Source organism: Arachis ipaensis, chromosome B1 (assembly GCF_059453495.1).
Source record: "Arachis ipaensis isolate K30076 ecotype BB chromosome B1, ASM5945349v1, whole genome shotgun sequence".
In the NCBI taxonomy this organism is placed as follows: domain Eukaryota; kingdom Viridiplantae; phylum Streptophyta; class Magnoliopsida; order Fabales; family Fabaceae; genus Arachis; species Arachis ipaensis.
Window position 1 is genome coordinate 91132184 of NC_142436.1, and position 8882 is coordinate 91141065.

The 8882-nt window shown below is 41.3% G+C and overlaps 1 non-coding gene across 1 annotated transcript; it reads left to right on the top strand.

Moving 5' to 3' along the window:
- The first annotated feature begins 7680 nt into the window (after positions 1 to 7680).
- LOC148577448 (small nucleolar RNA R71) lies at positions 7681 to 7788 on the top strand. The gene has a single exon (XR_015903168.1). It is a non-coding gene; the product is annotated as a small nucleolar RNA R71 (small nucleolar RNA).
- Positions 7789 to 8882: the final 1094 nt, after the last annotated feature.

Consider the following 8882-nt stretch of genomic DNA (forward strand, 5'->3'; position numbering starts at 1 on the left):
CAGGAGTACCATGCAAAGCCGGATGGGGTTTGTGCTACAATTGTGGAAAGGCGGGGCATAGAGCCGCAAATTGTCCGGAAAAGCAGAAACAAGGTGCTGGGAAAGCACAACAGACTGGTCGGGTGTTCACCACCTCAGCTGTGAGTGCAGAGGGATCCGAGACACTCATTCGAGGTAACTGTGAAATGGCTAGTCAAACTTTAAATGCTTTATTTGATTCGGGAGCATCGCATTCATTCATTGCATTTGAGAAAGCCCATGAGTTAGGGTTGAAGATCGTAACCCTAGGTTATGACTTAAAAGTGTATAATGCTACCCATGAAGCCATGGTAACTAGGCTAGGATGCCCGAAAGTTTTGTTTAGGTTCAAGCAGCGTGATTTTGTCCATAATTTAATCTGCTTACCGATGATCAGTCTTGACCTTATCTTGGGATTAGACTGGTTATCTGAGAATCATGTCCTGCTTGATTATTCTACAAAGTCGGTGTACTTTATGCCGGAAGATACAGAAGGGCCGGTCGTGGTGAATAATTATTACTTGAATTTAATGATGGTGAACTGTTCCGGAATCAAATGTCAGGGTATTCTGTTGTTAACCGCGGGTGTTTCGGGTGATGATCAAAGGTTGGATCAGATTCTGGTAGTGTGTGAGTTTTCGGAAGTGTCTCCCGATGATATTGAGGAATTTCCACCTAACCGAGAGGTCGAGTTTGCTATTGAATTGGTGCCTGGGGCGGGACCAATCTCAAGTGCTCCTTATAGAATGTCACCATTAGAGATGGCCGAGCTAAAGTCTCAGTTAGAGGAATTGTTGGGTAAGAACTTTATCCGACCAAGTGTTTCCCCGTGGGGGTGCTCCAGTGTTACTAGTAAAGAAGAAAGATGGAAGTATGCGATTCTGTGTGGATTACAGGCAGCTGAACAAAATCACCATAAAGAATAAGTACCCATTGCCGAGAATTGATGATCTCATGGATCAGTTACAAGGAGCTGGGGTTTTCTCGAAGATCGATTTGTGATCTGGTTATCACCAGATAAGGGTGAGGGGTGAGGATATCCCTAAGACCGCTTTCAGGACTCGTTACGGTCATTACGAGTACACTGTAATGTCCTTTGGGTTGACGAACTCTCCTGCAGTATTCATGGATTACATGAATAGAGTGTTCCGTCTGTTTTTGGATAAATTTGTTGTTGTCTTCATTGACGACATACTGATTTACTCCAAGACTGAAGAAGAGCATGCGGAACACCTGAGGACTGTGTTGCTGATTCTAAAGGAGAAAAAGCTCTATGCGAAACTGTCTAAGTGTGAGTTCTGGAAGAGTGAGGTGAAGTTTTTGGGTCACGTGGTGAGTAAGAAGGGAATAGCCGTAGATCCAACTAAGGTGGAAGCTGTGATGGATCGGAAGCAACCAACAACAGTAACTGAGATAAGGAGTTTTCTGGGTTTAGCTGGCTACTATCGAAGGTTCATCAAAGGCTTTTCGCAATTAGCCTTGCCGTTGACAAAGTTAACCCGCAAAGACACTCCGTTTGTTTGGACTCCTGAGTGCGAGGAGAGCTTTCAGGCATTAAAGAAAAAGTTGACCACTACACCTGTGTTGGTGTTACCTGAGCCAAACGAACCATTTGAGGTGTACTGTGATGCCTCACTAAAGGGTCTAGGATGCGTGCTGATGCAGCATCATAATGTGGTGGCGTATGCCTCACGACAGTTGAGACCTCACGAAGTTAGTTACCCTACGCATGATTTGGAACTTGCTGCGGTTGTGTTTGCCTTGAAGGTGTGGAGGCATTATCTCTATGGGGTTAAGTTCCAAGTCTTCTCTGACCACAAGAGCTTGAAATATCTCTTTGACCAGAAAGAGCTTAATATGAGGCAAAGGAGGTGGATGGAATTATTGAAGGACTACGACTTTGAGTTGAATTACCATCCGGGAAAGGCGAATGTAGTAGCGGATGCGTTAAGTCAGAAGTCATTATATGCGGCTTGGATGATGCTTCAAGAGGAGAAGTTGCTCAAGGGATTCGAGAGTCTAAAAATCGGTGCTCGAGAAGTATCTGGAACCTTGTGTTTGAGCCGATTAGAAATCTCGAGTGATTTTAAGTCTGAGCTTCTAAAGGCTCATGAAAATGATGAAGCGTTATGGAAGGTGTTACCGGCTATCGAACAAGGAAAATAGTGGAGAGTGTCGGAAGAAAAAGATGGGTTATGGAGATTCAAGGGTAGGATCATTGTGCCGGATGTTGGTACCTTGAGGCAAGATATCTTAAAGGAGGCACACAAAAGCGGATTCTCCATTCACCCGGGAAGCACTAAGATGTACCATGATTTAAAGGCGATGTTTTGGTGGCCGGGTATGAAGAATGATGTGGCGGAATATGTTTCAAAGTGCTTAACTTGTCAAAAGGTAAAGATTGAACATCAAAGACCTTCTGGGATGTTGCAACCTTTAGAGGTTCCGCAATGGAAGTGGGAAAGTATTGCAATGGACTTTGTGTCGGGATTGCCAAGGACTAGGACTGGTTTTGATGCTATCTGGGTAATTATGGACCGACTGACGAAGTCAGCTCACTTTTTGCCCATTCGGATGACTTACACCCTTGAGGAGCTAGCTCAATTATACATAAAGGAGATTGTGAGACTCCATGGTGTACCTGCTACTATAATCTCTGATAGAGATCCTCGTTTCACTTCGAGGTTCTGGGGTGCATTTCAGAAAGCTTTTGGAACCCGATTAAGCTTGAGTACAGCTTACCATCCTCAAACAGATGGTCAATCCGAGAGGACGATCCAAACACTAGAGGATATGTTGAGAGCTTGTGTTTTGGACCAACCGGCGAGTTGGGATCGGTATATGCCGTTAGTGGAGTTTGCATACAATAATAGTTACCATGCAAGCATCGGAATGGCTCCATATGAGGCATTGTATGGGAGGAAATGTCAATCTCCGCTATGTTGGTATGAAGCTGGAGAGAAAGGTTTGTTGGGGCCGGAAATGATAGCTGAGACCACTGAACAAGTTAAGAAAATCCGAGATAGGATGTTTACGGCGCAGAGTCGCCAGAAGAGTTACGCCGATCAGAGGCGGAAGCCCTTGGAATTTGAAGAAGGAGATCATGTTTTCCTGAAGGTTACTCCAACCACAGGAGTAGGTAGGGCGATTAAAGCAAAGAAGTTGAATCCTCGATACATTGGTCCATTTCAGATCCTGGAGAGGATTGGACCGGTGGCGTATCGAATGGCTCTACCATCTCATCTTTCGAACCTGCACGATGTGTTTCACGTGTCGCAGCTTCAGAAGTACACTCCTGATGCTAGCCATGTGTTAGAACCTGAATCGGTTCAGTTAAGGGAAGATTTGACGCTTCCAGTAGCTCCAGTCAGAATCGATGATACTAGTATCAAACGGTTGCGTGGAAAAGAGGTTTCATTAGTCAAAGTGGCATGGAGTCGAGGCGGTGTTGAGGAACACAATTGGGAACTTGAGTCGGAGATGCGAACGGATTATCCGCACTTATTCTCAAGTAATTGAATTTGAATTTTGTGGGCAAAATTCCCAATTAGGTGGGTAGAATGTAAGACCCGGTTAATTAATGGCTAATTAACCCATAAATGAGAATTTATTCTAGAAAGCCAAAAATGTTATTTTTATGGCTTAATATGATAGAGGAGATTGAGACAAGAATTTCGGTACTAATTTTATAGAAATCGGACCAAGATTGGACCGAACGGGCCAAACCGGTCCAACCGGACCCAAAGTGGGACCTTGGCCCAACTAAACTAAACCGAAACCCTAGTTTTCAACACTCTCTCTCCTCACAACACACTAAACACGCTGAAATGGAGGCCATGGAGGGAAGAACACTCTCTCAGGTTTTCTCCCTTGGTTGATCTTCAAACCACCATAACTTTTGATCTAGAGCTCCGATCACCGCATCGTTTGCGGCCACACATTCACCGCGGAGAGCTCTACAAAACCCATACAATCAATCTTGAGGTAAGCCACGTTTTGCTCTTCAAAATTCCAGCCCTTGTTTTCGAGTTTCATGAGTGAAATGTTGAGATTTTGGGTTTTTTGATGTTATAGGACCTAACTCTCTTGAAGGAGAAGGTTAATCTTGTCTCCTTAGACCTTGAGTGTGGTAAGATTCTCAACCCTAGTGTAATTTGTTGTTCTATGATGTTTGGGTATTGAGATGTTGTGTATGGGTATGATGATTGTGGCTTAGGTTGTGTATATGTGAATATTGGAGCTTGATTGGTGATTTTGGAAAGCTTGGAAGAGGGTTTTGTGTGATAAAATCTGTTCTTGGAGGTATTGAGACCTTGAGAGCTTGTGGACAAGTGGTTTAGAAGTGCTTCGGTTGAGCGGGGGAAATCGGCTAAGGTATGGTTTCGGTTTCCCGTATCTAATATGTAATGTGGTAGGAAATACTTAGGCTAGAGGCCATAAGATAGGCATTGAATTGTTGATGTTGTTGAATGGTTGAGATATATGATGTGATCATATATGTCGTTATGAATATTGATGCCTTGATTGTGTGATATATGAGAAATGCATGTTGTGATATGTGCTTGATGGATGATTGAGATTGAATTGGTGGGTGGTACCATGTTGATGGTGAGTATGATAATGATTATGTATAATGATGGTTGATTGGAAATGGTATTATTGGAAATTGGGATGAGGAAGGATGTATGATATGATATTGTGTTTGTCCTTTAGCCATTTGATTGAGAAGTGTTAAAATGGTTGGATGTGGTTTTGGGAATTTTGGTAAAGTGTCAATGTGTGAGGTGAGGATGGCTTGATGTTGATTCTGGTACATTTTGATTGATTTCAAAGAAAAGGGATGAAATTGGCATGTTTTGATTGATTTTGAAAAGAGTTGAAAGTGGCTTGTTTTGAAAATGGCACTGTGGTTTTGTATGAAAATATGGTTTTTGGGCATACTTTGACGGGACATAACTTGGACTACGGATCTCTGATTTGTGCCAAATCTGTTTAGAAATGAAATTGGATTCGGGATATCCATTCCGTTTGAAGAACGGGCGAAAAACGATTTAAAATGAGAAAGTTATGTCCGTCGGAAGATTGAGAGTTGAATCTGTAAATTCTGCAGCTTTTAACTTAGAAAATTTTTAGCAGAATGACCCTCCGCGCGTAGGCGCACTTGGCGCGTACGCGCCGTTCTTCGAGAAAGCACCATCCACGCGTGCGCGTGGTGTGCACGAGCGCGTCGATGCGCTGCACCAAATGCCTAGCCATTTTCCAGAGAGTTGTGCCAGAGTTGTGCCAGTTTTGTGCGTGGGGCGCAAGAACACCCACGCGTACGCGTGGCTGACGCTTGCACGCCGTTTGGCTAATTTTCAATCCGCGCGTTCGCGCGTATTACGCTTGCGCGTCGACGAGTTTTGAGGCCATCCACGCGTGCGCATGGAGTGCGCATACGCGTGGCCCTGTTTTCATCCCAAAGTTGATTTTTGAGTTTTAAAAGCCAAATTTCATACTTCTAAGCCTCCGATCTCACCACTTATGTCTTGAATCATTATGATATGCCTAGCTATGAGATAAGGAGCTAGTGAATGTGGTAACTTGCGAGTGAAGCAAGGGAAAAATGAATGATCATTGAGGATCAAAGATGATTATGTGAGATGCGGAGAATGGCGGTGGAAGTGCTTGTTATGCCATGGGCCAAAGGGCCGTAATTGTTAATGAATTGGCCGGTTATGGATTTAACCGTGAGCCGGATGGCTAGATTATTGCCGTGTTACGGCGGAGCCATGATTATGGCTAAGTATAAATGCATATATGCTGTTGAATGAATTGTGAATGTTGCACTTCCACTATCTGAGATACGAGTTTCCCTGGGTAGTAGCAGTGGCTAGCCACCACGTGCTCCAGGTTGAGACTTGATACTCTGTTGACCCTATGTCGTAAGTGTGGCTGGGCACTGTGAAAGCCCCGGATGAGCTCGCCCCCGTAAATATTCACCAGTGAGGGTGATGGATATGGATCATGATTATGATCAAGTTTATGATGAGTATAACTTGAGTTGGGGATGCACGACAGAGGGACAGTCCAATGGTTAGCTACCAAGACTTGTCGGGTTGGCTTTATAACCGACAGATGATATCATCAGCCACTAGGGACAGGCATGCATCATAAGCATACTACATGAATTGTTTGAGATTGCCTATTTGACTGCATATTACTTGCTAATTGTCTAAATGCCTTATCTGTTTCTATTTGTAAATCTCTTGTCTGATATAACTGTGTTTGCTATATTATACTTCTGCTGGTGGTTGGGAGGTCTGAAGGAATTGGAAAGGGAAGTATTAGTTAGACTGAAGGATCTTTAGTCAATTGCCACTTATGGTTTAGTTTGTTTATAAGCTTTGATATTATCTGGAGGAAGTTCTAGGATTGCCTTCGGCTTTCCTCTATTATTATGTATTATATATGTGGAAGCTGTTACCATGCTGAGGACCTCTGGTTCTCACCCATGCGGATTTTGTGGTTTTCAGATGCGGGACGTGAGGTTTCTCGCTGAGGCATGCTGGAGACTTCTGGATTAGCGAAGATTCTTGTTCTCGGAACTCTGTTTTGGTTTATATGCTTTGTTTAGATACTTTTATCTCCATTAAATAATACAAACTGTGATGACTCCTTCTAGAGGGGATTTTTGGAGAATAGGGTTCTGTATTTGTGTCCCTTTGGGTTTCCTTTGGGGTTTTCCTTATTTTATTCTATGTATATATTGCTATGCTTGAACCGGTTATCTTCGCAATTGGATTTTGATTATTGATATTCTTGTTTTTGACACTCCTTTGTATATATATAATCTCACGTTCGCTTATCCTTTACTCGTTACGTTATCGATCGGAGTGTAGCGCTTTCGAGTTACGGTTTTTGTTTACCCCTTTTTCTATAAAGGCTCCTAGTTATAATCAATCAGTCATACTACTATACGTACTAAATTTTTGTTTTAGAGGTCGTAATACCTTGCCATCTCTGAATTATGACTTAAGCATAAGACTCTGTATGGTAGGGTGTTACAAAACTTACAGTGGCCTTAGATAGATCAGAGACTAAGTTTGCTAAATTAGAGGTATTTTGTTCAGAGTTCTCTGTCTGTTGCTGAGTGGATGATGGAAAAGGTTTACTATTGTTAAACCTATTTCTTCCACCATTATTATAGCCTTGTTGAGGCTTTTGTTGATCCTTCCATGAGAGATTTGGGTGATTTCTCCATGATGGATTATATGTGTTTCCATAAGGTTCACCCATATAATTTACCTCTGCTATTGCAGGGTTTTCAGGATCATAAGCTTCTTCTTCAGAAGATGCCTCTTGAGTACTGTTGGATGCAGCTTGCATTCCATTCAGACTCTGAGAAATCATATTGACTTGCTGAGTCAATATTTTATTGTGAGCTAGTATGGCATTCAGAGTATCAATTTCAAGAACTCCCTTCTTCATAGGCGTCCCATTATTCACAGGATTCCTTTCAAAAGTGTACATGAACTGGTTATTAGCAACCATGTCAATGAGTTCTTGAGCTTCTGCAGGCGTTTTCTTTAGGTGAATGGATCCACCTGCAGAAGTATCCGATGACATCTTAGCTAATTCAGATAGACCATCATAGAATATATCCAGGATGGTCCATTCTGAAAGCATGTCAGAAGGACACTTTTTGGTCAGTCTTTTGTATCTCTCCCAAGCTTCATAGAGGGATTCACCTTCTTTCTGTCTGAAGGTCTGAACATCCACTCTAAGCTTACTCAGCTTTTGAGGAGGAAAGAACTTGGCTAAGAAAGCCTTGACCAGCTTATCCCAAGAGTTCAGGCTATCCTTAGGGAAAAGCATGAGCCTGTAGACTTCAGGATCTACTCCATTAGTCTTAACAGTATCACATATCTGCAAGAATTCAGTTAAGAACTGAAAAGGATCTTCAGATGGAAGTCCATGAAACTTGCAGTTCTGCTGCATCAGAGAAACTAATTAAGGTTTCAGCTCAAAATTGTTTGCTCCAATGGCAGGGATGGAGATGCTTCTTCCATGTAAATTGGAATTAGGTGCAGTAAAGTCACCAAGCATCCTCCTTGCATTATTATTATTTTCGGCTGCCATCTCCTCTTCTTGTTCGAAAATTTCTGAAAGGTGCTTGCTGGATTGTTGTAATTTAGCTTCTCTTAGTTTTCTCTTCAGAGTCCTTTCAGGTTCTGGATCTGCTTCAACAAGAATATTCTTGTCCTTGCTCCTGCTCATATGAAAAAAGAGGGAACAGAAAAATAATAATAGGGATCCTTTTTACCACAGTATAGAGGTCCTTGTGTGAATAGATGAATAACTAAATAGAAGGAGATGAGAGAGAAAGGGAATTTTCGAAAATTATTTTTGAAAAATGGTTAGTGATTTTCGAAAATAGTTTTTGAAAAAGGTTAGTAATTTTTGAAAATTAAAATCAAAAATTAAAATAACTAGTTAATTAAAAAGAAATTTTGAAAAAGAGGGAGATATTTTTGAAAATTAGAGAGAGAAAGAGAGTTAGTTAGGTAGTTTTGAAAAAGATAAGAAACAAACAAAAAGTTAGTTAGTTAGTTGAAACAAATTTGAAAACCAATTTTGAAAAGATAAGAAGATATTTTTGAAAAGATATGATTGAAATTAGTTTTGAAAAAGATTTGATTTTTAAAATCACAATTAATGACTTGATTCACAAGAAATCACAAGATATGATTCTAGAACTCAAAGTTTGAATCTTTCTTAACAAGCAAGTAACAAACTTGAAATTTTTTGAATCAAAACATTGATTGATGACGTTATTTTCAAAAATTAGGAGACAAAGATAAGAAAAAGATTTTTGAAAAATA